The following is a 22,820-nucleotide window of genomic DNA, read 5'->3' on the forward strand; positions in this document are numbered from 1 at the left end:
TCACCTCAAGGGCGCTGTACAATTTATTTCCTAGAATCTACATTTGTTATTTAGAAAAGATACCAAAACATACTTACCTGGCAAGTCACTTCCGACAAACACACTTATATTAAAAAGTTTATGCTGATAGAAAATAAAACTGCACGCACAGGACACTATATCAAAAAACACTGGTCATCGCATGAACTCAAGTCTGCTATAGTTTTTATTTAAAAAGCCTACAAATTGTTAGTTGTTATCGTTTTTATTTATTTATTTTTTATTATTATTTTTATTTATTTTATTTTATTTTTAGTATTTTTAACATTTTGTTAATTTAAATTGCCGTCGACTGTGAAAGTGGAGGTTTCTGAAATTATGGATACGACTGTCTGAAAAGGTGCGTTTTAAGTTTAGACCTAAATTCTGTCGAGTCTGCGATCATTCTCAAATCATGTGGCAGTCCATTCCAGGCTTTAGGTCCTGACACGGCGAAAGAACGCTCACCGAACTTAGTATCTGGTGTGCGCTTTGGTTCCTTCAACCTTCCAATAGCTGATGACGTTGCTGACCTAAGGGTTGACTGTCGGGAATTGGAATCTTCGGGAATACACAATTCTGATAAGTAAGCCGGAGCCATTCCGTTAAGTGACTTAAATACCATCCAGCATACCTTGAACTGGATTCTTTCAGGACATTTGAGCCAGTGCAGATTTTTGAGATGCTCTGAAATGTGGGAGTATTTAGATACTCCGGTGATAAGCCTTGCCGCGGCATTGAAAACGGATTGTAATTTGTTGATTTGACATTTGGGGAGACTTGCATATATTCCGTTGCAATAATCTAGACGTGAAACAACATAGGAATTGACTAGCAATTTAGTCGCCTCTGTTGGCAGGTTTCTCCGCACTGCTTTAATTTGCCTTAATTGAAAGAACCCCGTGCTTACAGTTCTGTTCACCTGAGTTTTAAGGGAAAAATTAGCGTCCAGATTGACACCCAGTAATTTGATGCACGTTTTTGGAGTGATGTCACTTCCTGAAATGGTTATTGGGGAGTTTTCAATGTTATGCTGACGTCTGCTTGTAGCAGTCTACAGAAACTCAGTCTTTGTGGGATTCAGTTTCAATCTATTTGAGGTCATCCAGCGAGTAATTGCTTCTATACACTCAGTTATACGAGTTTTTAGACTGTTTATTTCTTCTGGTAAGCAGTAAAAATAAACTTGCTGGTCATCAGCGTAGCAGTGAGATAGAAGGCCGAATGATTCGATTATTTTAGCGACATCATTTGTGAAGAGGATGAAGAGTAGTGGGCCCAGAACGGACCCTTGGGGTACTCGAGATGAAAGGGTTGCATAATTTGATTGGTTTTTTCCCACTTTTACGGCTTGTAAACGGTTGGCCAGGTACGATGTCAGCCAGGTCTTAACATCACAGTTTAAACCAAATGATTCATCTAATCGTTTAATAAGAAAGTCATGGTCAATCGTGTCAAATGCAGCACTCATGTCCAAGGCTGAAAGAAGTGCCAGTTTACCCGACTCAATGGCAGTAGTTATGTCCGACAAAACACGTAGTAACCCGGTTTCTGTGGAGTGGAACCGTCTATATGCAGATTGGTATTTAGTTAATAATTCATTTGAATTTAAGTGACATATGACCTGTGAGGCAGCGATTTTTTCTAATATTTTTGATATAAAAGGCAGATTTGAAACGGGTCGGTAATTTGAAAGATCTTCAGCGTCCAGTTGTGTTTTTTTTAATAATGGAGTTACGATAGCTGATTTTAGGAATTTTGGAAATTCACCCGTGCTAAGTGACTTATTGAAAAGATGAACTAAAAAGGGAGCAATTTCATTGCAACACTTTTTCAGTAGCCACGTTGGAATAGGGTCGAGCGAACACTGCTTGTTCGGTGAAGTAAGAATTAATTTCCTTACTTCTTCGAGAGATGTAGGTTTGAAGGCAGAAAGGTTTTCTTTATTGCATTTAGTAAAATACGGTGGTGGAGCGTAGGTTGTTAGGGCTCGTATTGACTCAATTTTTTAAAGAAAAAACTTGGAGAAGATTTCCGGAGCAATGTTGATTGTATTTGGTGCATGGACATCAGCAATGACTGTCTTAACCGAGTTCCAAAGACTACGTGGATTTTGACTCTCTGAAGTGATCCTATTTGTCCAATATTCAGACCTTTTTGAACGGATTAAGATCATGTACTCTTTTTGAGCCTGTATCCAATCGTTCCGTGATGTAACCCCCGAGTGTCTGTAGGACCTCTCCAATTTACGCATCAATCTCTTCTGGCTCCGACATTCTTCGTCAAACCAGGCATCAGATTTTCGTAGACGCCGAGTTTTTGTAGAAATTCGATCATACGTATTTAAAAGGGTTGAAAGGATGGTGTTATAATCTGCTGCTAGTTTGGTTGGCGACTCTGTTGCCCATGCGCTATGCGTACAGAACGGGGAAGCTTTTAGTTCTGACAGGAAGTCGTCAAAGTTAAAACTGCGCCATGCTCTTGATGTGATAGTAACATAAGGAATTTTCGGTGGGATAAAATCGATTTCTGCGCGAATAAGTCGATGGTCTGATAATCCTACATCAGCACTATCCGCTACCAGAAACGGACCGCTTGACTTTGAGATAAAAATGTCCAAAGTTCCGCCAGCATCGTGAGTTGGGGAATTAACCCATTGACGGCATCCGAAGCAGTCTAATAAATCGGTAAATTTAAGAGTATTTGGTGATTCTAGACGCTTTAAGTGAATGTTAATGTCGCCTGTTATGAAAATACTATCGGAAAGTCCCACAACCCGCTCGAGAAAACACGAAAATTCATTAAAAAAGTCCAAAGTGATTTGTTTTGAACCCAGCCGGTATAGGGTACATAAAATGAATGATGCTCCTGCAGAAGAAACTCGGCATCCCAAGTGCTCAAAAGTTCGGTATGCACCAATTAACACCCTTGTTAAACGCAAGCCCTGGCGACCTAAAATCACGATACCCCCGTGATTTACGCTAGCAATGTTGTCATCCCGAGAAATTGTTGCTTTAGGTCGGGCTTCTTCTAGCACGACATAACCTAAAGCTCGGAGTCTCTTTATTGAAAAAGAGTCACCATTTTCGTGCCAAGTCTCAGTTATGGCCAGGACATGAAGATTCTGTTCGTTGAAAACCTCCCCTACCTCCTCTATCTTATTATTGAGAGATCTAACATTCCAGGATCCTATACCTAGTTGATGGCTCTTAAAGTTGGCATGCCGTTGTATACAAGCATTAACTGTGTTATATTCTCTCTCCGGATTCGCGAGAATTTGAGTTGCAGCTTTTTCCTGTTCTTTTGTTAGCGGTGACAAAACTATTTCGATGCTGTGTTCCAGATATTTTTTCCTACTGCGTCCAGCTCTGCAACCACGAAACCTAATTTTACGGGTAGTTGTTTTAGTAATAACGCGTCCAAGGTTATACAGCGATATCTTTGCAGCTATTGCAGGGTCCAAATAAACACTTTCAATATTAAGTCTGAGTAGTGTGGCCCGGTCATATCCGACATTGTTTACAACCACCATAGCTTAAAGGATACCCTCATAAATCACTTACACGCACTTGAAACTGTTCACTAGTCTATCACCGTGCACATGTGCAGCAGCCCCGAAGAGCGCCGATCGATTATATTTATTGAAAGTAGAGAAAAGTCGAGCAACGCTGGGTACACGTCAGCTATTCCATAATGAAACCATTTTCACAATAATAATAATAATAATAATATTTGCATAGCGTCGTTTTTGTGCAAAATCAAGGGCAATAAATATATATCGATTAAACTGGTACACATAGAAAGGAAATTTAAATAAAAAAAGATTGGCGATAAAATATTTAAATCGGTGAGACCGGCTAAAGTAAGGATTAAACGTTATAAAAAATGACATAGCACTACCAGCAGGATTACATGCTTAAAATTAAAATAAACACCACTTAATATGAAATTACAAGTATATCTATCATCGTCTTGAATACTGGCATTGGCATAACAAGGCCTCCAATTAAAATCCTTAAAAGAAAGCTCCTTAGGTACTATAAGGTTTTAAAATTAAGAATAAAGCACAATGCTAAAGAGATCGAAGCCTTTGAGACGCTTTATCCTTATAAATGTACTTAGTTAAGACGTAAAAAATAGAATTTTTCAGAAAGTTGTTTTTAAATTGTAATTTTAGTGAGAATTGTTCCATTTCACTGGTCAATTAATAATATAATTCAGTCGATTGAGCACACAATGTCCTGCGAATGCAATTCCCAAATATTATTAATGTTATTATTGTTATTGAAAGCCTTAATAAATTTCGACAGGACTTGTAATTACACAAAACTGCCATAAAAAATACTTTGCAGGTGATAGTAATAATTAATCTCCGGGTTAAGGACGGATATTTTTTGCTCCACAATTGGAGGGCGGAGTGGGAGGGAACGAAAGTATCAAGGGTTGCTGAATTCAGGCGGCCTTTGAAAATAGTCACATACACAGAATTGTAATGAAGAACCGAAAAACAACAACAATTAAATAGTCCCATACACAGAATTGTAATGAAGAGGCATTGAGAGAGCTGTGTGATGACCTAGAAACACCTAACGGAGTGCAAAGAATATACAAAATCGCAGCACACAGGAGAGAAAAGGCCAAATCTATTAGAACACCCAAATACATAGAAAACACTGACGGTGAGTTGATCACAGACGAAATCAAAATATGTGAAAGATGGAAAGATTATTATTCTACATTACTGAACGAAGAATTTCCAAGAACAATTCATGTGTCAGAGAAACCAGTGCTGGGGCCAGTTGAAGAAATCACTCCGACAGAAGTTAAAGTAGCCATATCACAAATGAAAAAGGGGAAAGCAGTAGGGCCAGACAATATTGAAATATCCTTTGAAAATAGTCACATACACAGAATTGTAATGAAGAACCGAAAAACAACAACAATTAAATAGTCCCATACCCAGAATTGTAATGAAGAGGCATTGAGAGAGCTGTGTGATGACCTAGAAACACCTAACGGAGTGCAAAGAATATACAAAATCGCAGCACACAGGAGAGAAAAGGCCAAATCTATTAGAACACCCAAATACATAGAAAACACTGACGGTGAGTTTATCACAGACGAAATCAAAATATGTGAAAGATGGAAAGATTATTATTCTACATTACTGAACGAAGAATTTCCAAGAACAATTCATGTGTCAGAGAAACCAGTGCTGGGGCCAGTTGAAGAAATCACTCCGACAGAAGTTAAAGTAGCCATATCACAAATGAAAAAGGGGAAAGCAGTAGGGCCAGACAATATTCCAGCCGAATTATGGAAAGAGTGTGGGTAAGTGGGACATAAATGGCTGTGCAACCTGTATAATAAAGTACTGACCGGAGAACCAATGCCATAAAGCTTTAGGAAAAGCTATCTTCTTCCATTTTACAAAAATAAGGGAGACTCTAGGAAGTGCGACAATTATAGAGGGATAAAGCTTATGTCTCACACCATGAAAATATATGAGAGGATTATAAACACACGAATTAGGAATATTGTAAAAATACACGACGATCAATGCGGCTTTGTATCGGGGAAATCAACAATAGATGCTATTCAAACAGTCAGAATCATAGTTGAAAAATATCGAGATGCAAAAAAAGATTTACACATGGTATTTATAGACTTGGAAAAAGCATTTGACAGGGTACCCCGAAGCCTGATATGGGCGGCATTGAGATCTCATAACGTACCAGAAGGATATGTGCTCTCTGAAACACAAGTAAGATGCACATCAGGGATGTCACCAACATTTCCAATTAAAGTGGGGGTACACCAAGGATCTGTCCTCAGCCCATTGCTATTCATAATGGTCATGAATTACCTAACAAGTCAAGAAATGAACAGTATTCTCAAGACTATTCTTTTTGCAGATGATGTAGTACTGATAGAAGAAAATCATTGTGATCTACAAAATAGCCTGGAAAGGCGGAGAAAGATCCTGGAGGATAATGGACTAAAATTAGCAGGAAAAAGACGGAATATTTGTATTTACCATTTGAAGACCCAAATGCTGTAACTCCTTCGACGCAATTGGATGGAGTAACATTAGCCAACTGTGACTCATTTAAGTATCTGGGCTCACTCATCCACAGAGACGGAGGATGTGCAGCGGATGTCAACCATAGGATAGGAGTGGGATGGATGAAATTTAGATCCGTAACAGGAATTTTGCGACACGAAAATGCCAATAAAACTTAAAGGAAAGACATACCAGACTATTGTTAGACCCGCGATAATGTATGGCTCCGAATGCTGGACTATGTACAACTCCTACTCTAGGCAACTCGAATCAGCAGAAATGTGAATGCTTAGATGGACGGCAGGAGTATCATTAAAAGATAAAATTAAAAGCTCACGCATTCGTGGTAGCCTGGGTGTCACTGACATAAACAGTAAGCTAGAGGAACGACAGTTAAGATGGTATGGACACATAAGACGGAGACCACCAGACCACACAGTGAAGCAGGCAATGTCTATAGAGCTTCAAAGACAGTCATCCGGAGGTAGACTAAAGAACTCCTGGATGACCCAATGCTCCAAAATCCTACAAAGAAATGGCCTAGATGAAAGCGACACTCAGAACCGAAGAAGCTATAACCTGAGAACGAGAAGAGCCGACCCCAACAGCCTACCTAGGCAATGAGTTGGGATAGTGCTAGGAAGAAGAAGAAGAAGACAGAATTGTAATGAAGAACCGAAAAACAACACCAATTAAATAGTCTCACACACAGAATTGTAATGAAGAACCGACACACAACACTAATTCAATAGTCTCATACACAGAATTGTAATGAAGAACCCAAAAACAACACCAATTAAATAGTCTCACACGCAGAATTTTAATGAATAACCGACACACAACACTAATTCAATAGTCTCATACACAAAATTGTAATCAAGAACCGAAAAACAACACTGATTAAATAGTCTCATATACATAATTGTAATGAAGAACCGAAAAAAAACACCAATTAAATAGTCGCATACACATAATTGAAATGAAAAACCGACACAAACACCAATAAAAAAAACAAACTTTAATGCGTAAGGCCTTTCTTAGTTTTAACAACCTCTATACGAAGAAAGGATTTATTCCACTATGTATTTTTGCTACATGTATTGTAATGTTCATTTCTTTATTTGAATATACGCGCAACTGGGCTTTTACATAGATTGTACAAACAAAATATACCAAGTCGAAAATTTAAAAAAATAGTAATGTACAACTGACTAACTAAACATACATATTAAAACAAATATTTTTTTTTTAATACGTATTTTCATGTTTCAAATAAAATTGAAACTAAAACAATAAATCCCTACGTAACCTGAACTTTTGTCCTTTAATGCACAATACATGTTTATTGAATAAGGGTGAACGTTTTTCAAGTTTATTAAATGGGAAGCACTTCACAATGAAAAATTAATGAAATAAACTAAAAGTTGTTGAACGTAAGGGGATAAAAGACAGATTGTTCTGCTTTAAAGTTACGAGAAAATATTTTAATTTTCATGAGAAAAATATGAAAAACAATCTATACAATTACATTTTCAATAAACGACCTCTGGGACTTGCCAGTGACCAGCGGCGGCTCGTGCCTTTTGTGTCTTCTAGAGTAGGAAATTTCAGATTTACTGAAAATCTTCATACAAAAAAAACAATTTTTATAAAAAAAATCGTTTTCAATTACGACAACGTCAATAACGCCATTTTTTGTAATATTAACACTCTAGAACACCCAAAAAGCACGAGCCGCTATTGCTTGCCACCCTGTCACGTAATCCGTCAAACAAATTGTATTAATCTCACTGCGGTCACAGGAGTCACGTAAACCCCTCGGCTTTGGGGGAAAACGTGCAACCGTTTAGCACATCAGTGCTCAGCAGGTGACGACACGTCCAACAAGGTGTGCTTTTACTTTGTCCACACCCTTTAAAGCTTCATACATAATGTACAGTGTACACAAGAGTGCTGGTACTGACCTTGATGAATGGCATTGAGAAACCCTGGGGTAAAACCACGTACGATCGTGATAGAAATACGGAGATATTCAAAGAATGCAAGGCCGATGCAAGAGTAATAAGCAAGATTAAGAGGGACGATTAGATGGTTTAGACATGTACACCGAATGAACGAAGAACCGAGTGTGAGAATAATATATGTGAAATGTAGAAGAAGTCGCGTACCCCGAGGAAGTCACAAGCGAACCAAATACTCGATTAGTATAGTGGGCCGTTTCAAGAGTCAGCACAACATAAGTGTGTGCCAAGACCGAGTTGTTTGGCGGTACATCCGCTCTGCTTACCCCTCCGGATAAACGGCGTGATGGTTATTTGGTTATAAGTACTGTACACGTGAACTTGTACTCTATTGCTTATACACATAATTTTATAAATATATTATTAATTTCAGTTCTAGGCCTGCAGAAAATAGGTCATCAGGGCTAAAAATATACTGCACTATATTATAAATTTAAAATTCAATCGTAACACGGGAAAACTGAAGGGGAACTACGATACTCCATCTAGGGGGTTGCGATCGCAGTCCATACTTTACCACCCCTGTCGAGGTGTTGGCAAGGGGTGGTTTGACTACAGCTCGTCTCCAGGGGTCGCCAAAAATGGCGTGAAGAATTTGGATGTCCGTTTAGGGGGTATTATCTGACCGCCGTTGAACTCAAAAACTAACAATTCACTTCGCATATCGTGACAACTTACGAACCGTATTAAAATTTTATTTTAGTTTTTAGAATAAAAGTGCACAATTTCATATAACCGTTTCGCGCTTTCAATTTTAGTTAAAAATCTTAAATTATTAAGTTTTAAGGAATTTTTCACACAACTTTAATATTTTTTTGACGAACATAGCCATTACAATTGGCTAAAGAAGGAGAAATAACCCAAATAACAACACATACAATACAATAACTTATTATTGAAGAAAATGATAACATTAATAAATCTAAACGAAACATGAAGCAGAACAAGACACAGAAAAGAGGTAACGGTCTCAACTGGCAATTGAACACGGTATCACTGTTTTACCGGGACATGGTCTCAACCAACTCCATACATTACATTGGTGAATACAACCGTTGTTCATAAAAATGAATTCTAATAAAATTAAATAAACTATTTGATGTAAAAAACTTAAAACACATTCACTTCGTTTTAGATTAAAGACAGTTTATTTCGGTTATGTCCAAAACTGTAGTAGTTACACAAGATGGTATAAAACGAATTTTAAAGTTACAAGTTCTTAGTTAAGTTTAAGGATGTAATTTCTTTGTATTTAATTTACTTGTGGTAATTTGAATAATTGCTGTAAAGCCCTAAACCCTAAACTTTCCACTAAGCATAAAATTACTTACTTTCAATACAAAATAACACGTTCATTCATAACCAATATTCTTAGAATGATTTCATTATTTCTTTAGCATATTATAAAATTGACATTTTTATAAAAGTTTCTAATATTATTATTTTTGATTGATACCCGCTGAAACACTGCCCTACATGAAGTAGTCATCCACTATTATTTTTAATAAGAATAGGAACTTTTATACAAATGACAATTTTAATTATGGTAAAGGAATAATGAAATCATTCTAATATATACATATGGTGGTCGAAATATATATAACCATATATATACGAGTATATCAGGTGGTCATGGTATGTCATGAAACAAAGGGAGCGGGGAGACGACATGAACTAGATGAGTAAGAGGAAGGCTGTGAAGTACTTATAATCTAACCAAAGCCATTTCAAGCAAAGTTTCTTTTCTGAATGGTCGTCTTTTACCAGGGCGATCTGAAAGTATTAGAAGTGTAGGTTGTTAATACATACTTCTTCATCAGTTACGTGTACTATTTAGTATGTGAGGAACAAAAACTTAGTAATTTCGTAATTTTATAATTTAGTAATTTTAAAAGGAGAATGAATAACGTGAAAGTGGATGGTAGAAAAAGTCAAGGTCGTCCGAGGAAAACATGGCATGATCAAGTGAAACAAATATTTTAAAAGTTGACTTTTAATTATTTACAGTAGTTTCATTTCCAACTTTAAAATGTACCCAGTTTTCAGGTACACTAGAATTAACAACCTCAAAACTTTACTTCATATCCCCGAACAACGCCTGATGAAAAAATCTAAAATTAATAAAGCTGACGGAAGGTTGGTATCTAATTTATATTTATTTTTAAAATCATTAATTCCTTTATTGACAGCCCTAAATTTTTTACATTCATTTCATTCCATGTTCCTAAGGAGTCACACGAACTAAAAATATCTTTAGCTGTAACAATAATATCAATATTCATTTACAAACTTCCTATTATATCTCGCACACACATCATAAGTAACCAATAAGCAGAAGTAGCAGATATTTTTAATAGCACCGAAAGAACTCACAAAAAAATAATTACACATGTTTTTGAAACATTTATTAGTTTTTATGGTTTCTTATCGTCTGGTTATAAATTTCACAAAATTTCAACTATATACACTGTATATATATTTTTTTTTGTAAATACTTTTTTTAACTTTTATTTTATTACACATCAATGTAATACATCGTTGAAGAAGAAGATATTAATAATAAATCAAAATAAAGTAGTTTCGTTTAGGGTTCGTTGTGTTTTTGTCATATTATTTTTTTAGTGTCAGTCAATCTTTCGGTAGTTAAAATCTATCTTAAGTCTCACAATACCGATGATTTTCCTGAACCAACTAAGTCAGCTGTAGTTACACCAATACTAAAATGATCACAGCTTGATTCCGCTAACTTAGGTTATTATCGACCCGTTACAAACTTAACTTTCATATCAAAAAACCTGTCGAAAATTGCTGCTGCACAAATAACCAGTCACTTGAACTAAAAAAAATTATTCAAAAATCGTCAATCTGCATACAGAAAGTTCCACTCAACAGAAACCGGACTACTTCGAAGGCCATAGAGTCGGGTAAGTTAGCACTTATCTCACTCCTAGACATCTCTTCAGGGGTACCCCGAGTATCCGTTTTGGGTCCACTTCTATTCGTACTTTTTACAAAGATGTCGCCAAAATAATCGAGTCGTTTGGTCTCTTGTCTCACTATTACGCTGACGATCAGCAAGTTTATTTTACTGCACTCTAAACAAAATCAATAATCTCAAAATCCGGATAGCTGTGTAGAAGCATTAACCTATTGGATGTCTTCAAACAAGCTGAATGTGAATTCATCTAAGACTATGTTTCTCTGGGCGGCCACAAACAAACGTCAACATTTCATAGACGATTTACCTATTTCTATTTCATCCCAAATACAACAGTTAAACTTCTCAGTGTCAATCTAGATTCAGACTATACGCTTAAAAGTCAAATGAATAGGTAAGCACATGTTTTTTTCACCAAACAACTCAAGTCTGTGATGTCATGATATACATATCCCTAGGAATTAATTACACATTTAGGATGATAAATTTTGATAAAATGGCATTTTCAACCACATGTGCTCCAATTATGTCCTCTGCACGTGTAATATTTTCATGATCCTCATGGCAATCTTTAATATCATGGGGCTTGTCAAATTTTGAACATGATTTCTCATTTTTGCAACTTTCTTCTTTGTGTTTGAAGCCATTGCAATTAAAGCAACTCATAATGCCGATATTGTCATATATTCAAAAATTTGTTGTTTTTAAATATACCTGCTTGCGAACTGTGTTCTTCTAATAAACAATAAACAGCATTAATCTCAAGTGACCTCCCAGGTAAGTATGGACCTGTATGGTATCTGCCCGTACAATATATAAATAAATAATAATAATAATAAAACGTATATATTCTAACGCACATCACGTTCATTAATCAAATGCATTGTACATCAACGAACCGGTCGATGCAATAGGTTGGTAATAAGTTCATAATAGTTTGACTTTCTGTAGTTAGTAATATGAAGGATCATTGTAGACGAATTCTACATATATGTAGGTACAGCTTACTTGAGGTGATTGGAATGTGAACAGATTGAAATATAGCGCTATACAAATCATCTAAATATTAATATTATTATTATATTATACCTTCAAGTTTCAGCATTTTTTTCAGTATTCAAATTTTATTGTCATATTTTTAAACCCATTGAAAACTATTTGTGAAATACTATTCTTTAGTGGTTGCATCGTACTAGACAGGTCGTCTCTGCTTTACATAATCCATTAATTTTCCCAATCGCTTTCATTAGATTCAGCAAATTTCGAATATTTTTGATTTTAATGTTAATATTTTTCTGTTACGTACATGTTATGAATGTGAAATTTAAATAATATATAAATTTCATTGAAGTAGTACAATCCACTCATCTACTCCCTGGGTATATTTTGATTGCGTTGATCGCGATTGCACCTGTCGAAATCAATACAACCCCCTCTCCTCCTGACCTAGTGAGTGAAAAGTCTGCTGTGTTATCCCCATTGATTATTATATTTATGTTACTCGTAAATATCTTTAAAAAATGCAATTTTTCCTTTACAAGACCTATATTTTAGGTCAACAGTGTAATACGTACATATGTTCTTCAATATTTTGTTTATATTAGTATATCGCACACTGAAAAGAATTGAGCCACACATGCATTTTTTTAGTAAAGTGAACCAATAAACCAATCATTCTATACAATAATTTATGAAAAACAGTCAACCATTAATTGCTGTACATTAATAATGATCCAATCCAAATATATATTATTAAAATAATGTGAAATGTATCGTATTAGAATTTTTATTTAAAAAAAAATTACATAGGATGATACATTTTTAATGTTATTTCAACCGCCTTACTTGGGATGCCCCTGTGTTATATCCCTGTTTACATTTTGAAGATTTTCATGAAATACATAATATTTAGGACGGGTTAAATCGAAGAATTTGAACAATTCATCTCATTTCAACGTTCATTTTAGGGTTCTTTGAAAGCCCATTTTAAGTTCTGTTATATATCTTTATTGGATAGTTGCTTGACAGAACTAAAAAAATAAGAGAACTTGAAATTCAACTTTGAAATTTGAAATATTATGAAATTTTTCCGAAACAACACGTCCTTATAGAATTTAGTTCATATTTTATGTAAAAAATAATATTTTTTGTATTTCTTTGGCATTCACTATGTAACAATTTCTAGACATTTTTTGTTTTTAATGAGTTTTTATTATTCACAATGTACATTTGTTACGTATAATTTTTTTATAAAATTAGCGACCGGTTTCGACACGTCCGTGTCATTAACTAGCTATTTTAAAACTAGCTAGTTTTACACGGACGTGTCGAAACCGGTCGCTAATTTTATAAAAAAATTTATACGTAACAAATGTACATTTTGAATAATAAAAACTCATTAAAAACAAAAAATAATAATTTAAAATTAAACAGTAACTTTGTAAACATCACTTATGGTGATCACTTCATGGTCATCCATAAGTGATGTTTACAAAGTTACTGTTTAATTTTAAATTATAATGTCACATCACAAAGTAACCGCTTCATATGAAGAAAAAAAAAAAAAATAATAATAATAAGTTAATAATTAATAAAATATTGATGCGTATTATTTTTTATACGAATTAAGTCTATTGAGGAATGTAAGAGATTTGTGGAGAAAAGAAGAAGTTAAAAATTAAAGTGTAGAATGTATGGGTGTTGTAATTAAATGTTTTGCAGATGCAAGGATCCATATATTTATTTGTGTTTTGAAAGTATGGAGCGGAGTTTCTTTTTTTAGGATATCAGGGAGAAGGTTGAAGGTTTTGGGAGCCTAGGTAGGTGAATTGTCTTTGTGCTGAAGGTTTAGGTACATTGTGTTAAAGTAAGCATTAAGCATTAAAATGCATAATATAATTTAGACTCTCGTGTTAAAGCAAGCTTATTAAAATGGCTGCACGTATTTAAGATAGAATTCAGATTTTAAATACGTGCTACCACTTAAATAAGCTTACTGTGTTAAAGTAAGCACTAAGCATTAAAAATGTATAATCTAATTTAGACTCCCGTGTTAAAGTAAGCTTATTAAAGTAAGCATTAAAAATGAACAGTTTAATTTAGACACCCATGTTAAAGTGAGTTTATTAAAATGGTTGCACGTATTTAAGAAAGAATCCAATTTTTATGAAAACTGGATCAATTTCAATAGAATTAGAAATAAATGAGCTGCTCAAGATATTTGTCAAAAATCAAACAACTACAATGTGCTGGTTTATCTCAGCTGACAAAAAGATACGATTTGCGTTACTAAGACATATGTAAGAAGGTTCATAATATTATGTATTTATTATCTACCTTAACAAAGTTTGTTAAATCCGAAGGTAAATTCATACCTGTTGGCAGTGAAAACTTTATTATAATATTCCGTCCTATTCCATGTTTTAATTTTTGTGCCAGCCTGTCGATAGTAAACGTTCTGATCGAGGCAATCTACGACATTCGAGAAGTAGGATAGTTTTTTGTCAATATTAAATTATTTATAGCAATGAAGGCAGTTGGCAACTGTGTTCCAATGGGCTGTTCCCGTCTAGCATCTGTCTGCTCGAGAGATTCAGGAAATAAGGATATGGGATAGAAGCACATTTGAAGAATATTATATGTATATATCTTATTGTGTTCGCTGCCTAAAACCTGTATGCTGTGGGTTGCAGAGGTGTAGGAGGGGAGTATCAGACAGCATGTGGAAGTATTTCAAAAAAATATTTGTTTTTTTATTATTTATTGTTGCACCTTTTGCAAATCTATTAAATTGAATGTTATCCGATGTAAGAGAAATTGGCTTTGAGAAAATGAACCTACGCATTCTAAATTAGTGCTCCTTTCGCAAAACCATTAAGGCCCCGTAGTAAGCGTGCCAATATAAAAAACGATAATAGTTAACAAAAATGGTGAAAATATTTAATAAAACACCACTCGTTTCAAAGAGAAAAAAAATCTCTCGACAAATGCTTAGGTTGCATTTAAAGATACACTGTGAATTTTTTCACGCCTATAACATAATAAATAATATGTCAACGTGTTTTTAATAATTTTCAGAGCTCACTTTGCGATTGTTTTCTATCGAGGGATTTTCATATAATAACGTTTCGACATTACAAATGTATCTTCAAAAATAACTTTTTTTAGAACTTAAAAAATAAACGAGAAACTTGTTATAAATCGGTAGAAATAGGGTATGTGGGGACATAAGAGCAACTGCTACGTGGCCTTATAAATAAAAAAATTATAAATTTGGATTTGAATACCTAAAAAAAACTTTATAGTATTTTTTTAATCAAACGGTATTGCAAATATCTAGTATGGATACGTGTTATTTATAAGGTCACCAAAGAATTCATATTTGCAAGGTTTTAGTGGAAACTTTGGCGTTTTTTTGGAAGTCAAGTGCAATTATAAAAAAAGTAATCCTACCCTATATAATTAATAATAAAACATTGTAAAAAATGCGTTTTTGGTAGAATTTAAATTTGTTAACGACAAATTTGTGCTCCAACTTAATTCGGTCGTTTGTAATATAAATTTACGCCCATCAAAATGTTTTTTTATTTATTTTATATTTCATCATATTTGTATTAGAGAGCAAAATCATCTTTTTGGATAATTATCACTACCTCACTTTAAAACCCAAATAAATGAAGTAACACATATCCGTACCACTATTTTTCATTCATTTTGACTAATAAATACTTATTTAATTTGTTTGTGTATTTTGGCTTCAAATTCAACAGTTTTTCATTTTTTTAAAGTTAATATTCTAGTTCTATGAAGTTCCTATTCAAAAAGAGTTGCGAAAGAGAGGAAATAAATAAACTGCCTGGAACCACATAGCTTCCTCCTCACAGGAAATAAAGTGAGGTTGAATGATTGCGGAAGAATATTAAATTAGAAAATCTTTTTTCTTTTCCGTGTACCTTTAGTATCGAGAGTTTTAATATTGCTTCCGTGCCGAATGGGCGGAAATACACATCCCGCAAAGGAGAGTTTTGTGGGATATTTAAAGACGGGCTTTTTCACAGAACTTTTAACACAAGACTCTAATAACGGAGATTTGCTCGAGGTTCACATTTTAATGAATTTAGATGAGTTCGTAACTACAATAACTTTTTTAAGACCGATACCAACGGTGCGAGTTATATATATTTAAGATACTATTTTTATATTTAAGATAAATTTATTTTATTTTAAAATTCACCAAACAAAACTGATGTGTTTTCGAAATATCAAGTACTCTTATTTTTTAATGATTGAAAGAAAAAAATTAAATAAAATGTGATTAGCGTTTTTGACAACAATTTTCACTTTGAAATTTTATTATTTAGAAATAGTAAAGTTTATTTTAAATGCACACACCTGAAAGATAATTTAATTTAGTTTCTAAAACAGTATTTGTTTTAACATTTGAACAGAAAACATCGCAAACTGAACAAATGTGTAGTAAGTTCTGAAGGTACTGAACATGGTATGCAAGTGTTGAAAATACTGATTAAATAACTGGTATAAACTACTAACGACTGTTATAATTTTACCTGAAAATTTTGAACGCTAATTCAAACTCGGAAATAAAAAAAGTTGTACAACAAAACTGAATCCAAATGCGCAGTAAATTCACCAGTTTCCCGCTTGCAGTTCGAGTTTCCGAACTCCGTGTATATTACGAGGTAAGAGTTTTAATGTACTGTGAGAATTTGAAGTTATGTTGAAGTTGTTAGATGGAGAAGAAATTAAAAGGAATCTTGGGAAATTGAGAGAATATATGATAAATTGGAAAAGAATAGTTCTAGAAGTGTTCTTTGAGGCAAATATCTAAGTTCACTTTATTATTACGGCATTCCGTTCAAAGTGCAACTGACTGTAATAGAGGAAGTTTAATGGAATAACCCGTGATGGGATCCGCGGTGATAACCAGGGGGGGAATTCTTATTGGAGATGTGGGGCAAAACGTTAGTTGCCTATTTTATTAATGCATCTCTCTTTATATATAATTCTTATTGTTCAACAATGGTTTGTGTTATTGGTAAACGAATTCGGTGTGATTTAGGTTAGGTTAGGTTAGGAAGTTGTGGACTCGATATGAAAAAATCCCATCGAACATTGTCGAATGTACATATTGGATAAATTTCCTTTGTTTAACGTCTAAATTTTCATTGATTTTGAGAGCAATAAATAATATGATGTGCTTTGATATTGTGCGTAAGCTTTTTTCATGGAAACTTCAAATACTCTAATACAAAGTTACCAATTCGCATATCCGACAGTGTTCATTGAGAGTCGAAACATTATCACGGTCTATCGCGGGTTAGGTTGTGTAAGTTTAATTAAGGTAAGGTGTGGCTTATTTAGATTAGGTTAGGTTATGTTTGGAAAATCGTTGCCATAATATATTTTACCCATGATTCGTTGTTGACTTGATTTGTTTGGGCTAGGGCAGGTTGGACAAGGTTAGGTTAGGTTAGGGTAGGTGAGGTTAGGTTAGGTGAGGTTAGGTAAGGTTAATTAAAGTTACTTTGGGATGTTGTGGACACATGTATCCCAAGGCATATTGTTACAACATAATTATTATTTGAAATGGGAACGAGCATTATCAACGGATGACTGTCCCCTCAAGGTGTTCCCAGGATACTTTAGGATAGGTCAGGTTAGGTCAGGTTAGGCTAGGTTAGGCTAGGTTAAGTTAGGTTAGTTTAGGTTAGGTTAGGTTATGTGAATTTAGATAAGGTTTGATTTGGAGAGGTTTGGTTAGGATAGGCTAATTAAAGTAACGTTGGGATTGTGTGGACATATATACCCCAAGGCATATCGTTATAACATAATTACTATAACGAAAAATGGATGACTGTCCCCTCAAGTTGTTTTTAGGTTAGGTTAGGTAAGTTGAGATTTGATTAGATAAGGTTAAGTGAAATTACGTTGGGATATTGTGGACCCATACACAACCAAGGCATTAATGTTGCAACTTATTTAAAATAAATTGAAATGAGAGTGTGCAGCGGATGACCGTCCCCTCAAGGTGTTCCCAGTTTGATGAACACATTGCTATTTGCCAACACACTCCGGCCCGGTACCTCTCAACTGGACCTAGCACTCCTGTCAGAGCAAATTTCAATGGCCGCCAGCCGAGCGGCGGCTGGTAATCCACACGGTATCTACCTGCCACCACCACCCACCGTGCATCACACTTAGGGCTGGTCCTGTGCAAGCGCAATTGGAGCAGTCCGCTCCAACCGAATTGCCAAGGAGCTAATTATATCTAACACAGAACACAACGGTATTTTAATTTGCAGAACATTTAATTTTATTCTCTATAATATAACTATTAAATTTATGAAAAAAAACAACAGATTCCGATCTCATATGAATGAAAATGTGGTAAACGATACCTCGTTCGACATATTTTGTAAACATGTATTTTTCAAAAATTTCTCCCCTCACCCTCCTTCTAGAAGAGTGCTGATTCTGCAGATTCATTAACAATGCCAATATGAATGTATGACCAAAGTTTCATAAACATCTTTTACCTGTACTATTTGTAGGGATTTTAAAAATCATCAGCGTGGGTAGATATAAACGTATCCATTCGAACATAAATTATTATAAAGGTACTAATTTATGTCTCTGTCTTTATGGATTTAGTTATATTTCGAGGAGAAACTTGATAAACACGAATAGTTAGCAGTGTGGCACTTTGTATAATATTTTGTACATCATATTAAACCGCATGCATTTAAAATAATTGTATATACTTGCAATGCAAAAGTTATTATTATTACAATAATTAAACAATAAGCTATTTGGAGTTGGAACAGAAACTGGATAGAGGTTTTAATCAGCTCATTGCGTTCATGGTAAGTGGTTGTTTTTTTTACGTAAAAAAAGGTTTTTAGATCATTTTGGTCTGTAAACCCTGTCAAAATCTGTTGCGTAGTTCAGAAGAACTAAGTACAAACATACAGATACGGATAGCGACTTTATTTAAGTAAGATTTAATGAAATAATACTTAATACACAACTGCGCTATAAGAATGTTATGTTATTATTATTAAGATGATAAAAATAGGAGCATAAGAAAATATATAATTAAATAAACAATTCACTAGAAACCTTTTATGAGTTTATTTATTACACTGTTATACGTGGTGGAATTATATAGTATTAAAATAGAAAATAAAACATTTTTTAACTTATTTCCACTTGTTTATTTTACCAGTACCGTTAAAAACGAAACCGGTACTGGTAAAATAAACAAGTGGAAATAAGTTAAAAAATGTTTTATTTTCTATTTTAACACTAGAAACCTGATAATTAGTAGTCTAACTGAAGAAGAAAATAATATCAAGGGGTTAGGATAAGTAAAGGTACATCCATTGAATATAATCGTTGATAAAGGAATAGATAAAAATTTAATAAAACCATGAATAAGTTTAATTTATGCGGCTTATCATTTGAAAATATTTTTTTTAGATGGGAACACAATTTAAAGTACTGTAAATAAGTGAAAATCGAAAAACAGTGTCACAAAGCGAAAGAAAATATTAAGCTTTTAATAGATTTCAACCCATTTACAAGATTATCTTGCCACGTAAGATCATAAAATAACGGATAGTCTGAGCGTCCGGTCCTAGTTGACGATAATGATACCAGGGGATAAGAAATGATGAGGTTATAAACTTATTATAATCATTAATAATGTGTGTGGTAAAAATGAATGGTCACAAAACCGAAGAAAATTTTAAACGGATCCATATGTATATTATAATATCCAGTGGCGGTTCGTGGTCTTTTTAACAGGGGGTTCAGAAATTCAAGAGAAGATAAACATATCTAATTAAAATTTACTTACTGTTTTCCTTCGTCAAATAGTCGAATACGGCAGCAGTCACACAACTTAAATAAAGTTAGTGGGAGGGGTACCTACATATTATTGTTTTTAAATCACTTTACAGGAAGTTAGCACTTTACTTTTTTTCGTGGAAATTGTAGGTTTTCACTGTCTGCGTAAAATCTGATTCGGTTAAAATCGGTCTATTTCAATAGGTAGTAGATTTACAAATGCCATAAGCAAACGGTTGGAGAAATGCAGAAACAAGAAAACAAAAATATGTACAAAAATGACTACAAAGTTAAATACCATAATATAACATAAAAAAATAACATTTAACTTGCATCCCTATGGTTCAAAGGTCAAACGTCGGCCGGTCATTCCGCGAAATTCTCGGGTTTCTTCGGTTACATTCGTCAATGTTCGGAGGTCACGTGATATCATAACGCGTGTTCGACGCACACAATTTGTCTTATTTTTGCAAAGAAAGACCAAATTTTGTATATATCACCGTTATATGGTCTGTACCGGCTAAGATTATTTTGTATGAAGAGTTTGGCGCGGATTTCAACTCGCACAAATTTGGAATAGGTATCGTATTTTTCGGTGGGGCGGGTTTTGAAGGCAAAATTTTAATAGCGTGCTATCTATAATGTGCCTATATTATTATAAAACAAGTTTGTTTTATTTTCTCATCTTTTTAATGGGGGTTCGCCGCACAAACGCACTTTAGAGAAAACCGCCACTGATAATATCATCAACCGATAAAAAATGTAAGGTAAATAAATACATGATAATCATTTGGGCATCTAGGTCTAATTGTCTATAATGATACCAGGGGATAAGAAGATAGGTGGAGGCATTCACTTCAATCAGGTATTCTATGGTATGGCTTTTACAAGAGGCTCCAAAATATTACTTGCCAGGCGCCGTTTGGCTCTGGGGCGGCCCTGATCACCCTCACGCCACCGTCCGCAACCAGCGCATTCTACATCGGATTCGAATTGCATTGCTCCGATGATGGATTGTGCAAGGGATGCAAAATATTCTCCCTAAAACTTTACCCAACGCGAAATAATGGATATATTGTTACGGGTTTGGCTTACCCAATTATGTATATGAATTATAGCAGACTGTGGTAGGAGAAAACGACGGAAACTAAAATCACCAACCACTGGCAATATCCTATTTGCAATCAATGTTACACAATCGAAATTGACCAAAGCTACAATACTGCCATTAAAAAAGAAGATAATACTAATAAATTTGAAAGAAACAAGAAACAGAACAGGAGACAGAAAACTAAAAAAGATAACGATGTAAATTGGGAGTCGATCCAAGGATTTCTGTTTTACCGGGATAACTTTTTTAATATCAATAATCAACAAGAAAAGACAGAGATCCTGGATTCGATTCCCAGATATTATGGTGAGGTGACTATATTATTATGGTGACAAATGATTTTATACACTTGATTTTGCTCATTTGATGGCGTACTTATTTATTCACTAGTTGGGAGTGCACGTTGTACGTTGTTAACTGTCTAGGCGAAGCTATTAACAAATATTTTTTAAGCTGTTCAGAGGGCAAACGAAATCATTTGTGACCTTAATAATATTGACATTGCATTAACATTACATTAAAACTACTGCTTGATGCTTGCTCGTCCTTGTCTAGGTTGTGCGTAGCACGCCTTTGGAATTGAACTATGCCCGAAATCTGCGTGAAACTTGCTGTTTTTATGGCGGTCTCTTAGAATTCACAAATTTATATTTATAGCAATACCAAAATTATACTAACTACCTACATAAGGTTATGCTTGACTCCTGAACTTGACCGAAAATTTTTTAATTTGACTGTAGTGTACATCTCTTTCAAACAGTTTTAAATTTTATGTTGATTTATTACGGCGACATTTGTTACGGCGACAGGGCTGAATGTATTTGTGGTGTTCTCAGCCGAAGGCAGCATCACCAGAAAGGACCCGTGAACTTTTTCAAGTATCGTAATGCGCCAAAATTCCAATGAGACATGGAATTATGTTCACGTGCGCTTACTGTATGCCACCCTCTGTAGGTAGGAGCGTGATCTTCCATTCGGGGCTCATGAGCACTGTTAAATTGGGATCCCTGATAAGATAATATTATATAGTAAAGTAATCAAACAGCATATTGCTTTTAGTAACCAATAAAACATGTATTTTGTATTACCGGGTACAAATTATATAGTATAAACTTATACATAAATAGACAAACAGTACAAGTCTCACCCCATTGTGACCGACCTAGGAGCTAACTACGCTATTCTGGCTGAACTGGGATATTCGCAGTACGATATCTGGCCCAAGGGACATGCGTAGAAGTAGAAGTCGCTGAGGAATGATGCAGGATCAGCCTGTGGTGAAAACAGTTTAACTTTTGTTTTAATTTGACTGTAGTGAACATCTCTTTCAAACAGTTTTAAGTTTTATGTTGATTTAAAACCTAATAAATTATAGGTCTATTAATAATCCGTTTAAATTTATTGTTTACAAAAGGTTTAAAAACAAAAAATTCAAACAATTCAATCATTATTTGAAATGTATCTTTGATTTCTGAACATCAAAAAAAGGTATGATCGCACCTAGGACTTGAACACGGGACAGTATCTTTTTCTGGTTGTTCTGTTTCAATTGTTCGTTTGAGAATCACTAATATTATCTTCTTATTTTTTTTTATGATAAACTTTTAATGTTTACAAGACAAGGTTTTTTTGCTTTTTTGTGACAAGTTAACAAAACAAATGTAGATATAATATGTCTTGACACCATCTAGTGGGAAATTTAGAACTAACAAAGCCTTTCCTAAAAAAAATAAAGTTGGTGTTTTATAGGTGAAAAAATATAATACATATTTAATTATTTGGCGTGTTGGAAATAAGCCG

The sequence above is a fragment of the Hesperophylax consimilis genome, chromosome 23, assembly GCF_061612785.1.
Source record: "Hesperophylax consimilis isolate HC1 chromosome 23, BYU_Hcon_1.0, whole genome shotgun sequence".
In the NCBI taxonomy this organism is placed as follows: domain Eukaryota; kingdom Metazoa; phylum Arthropoda; class Insecta; order Trichoptera; family Limnephilidae; genus Hesperophylax; species Hesperophylax consimilis.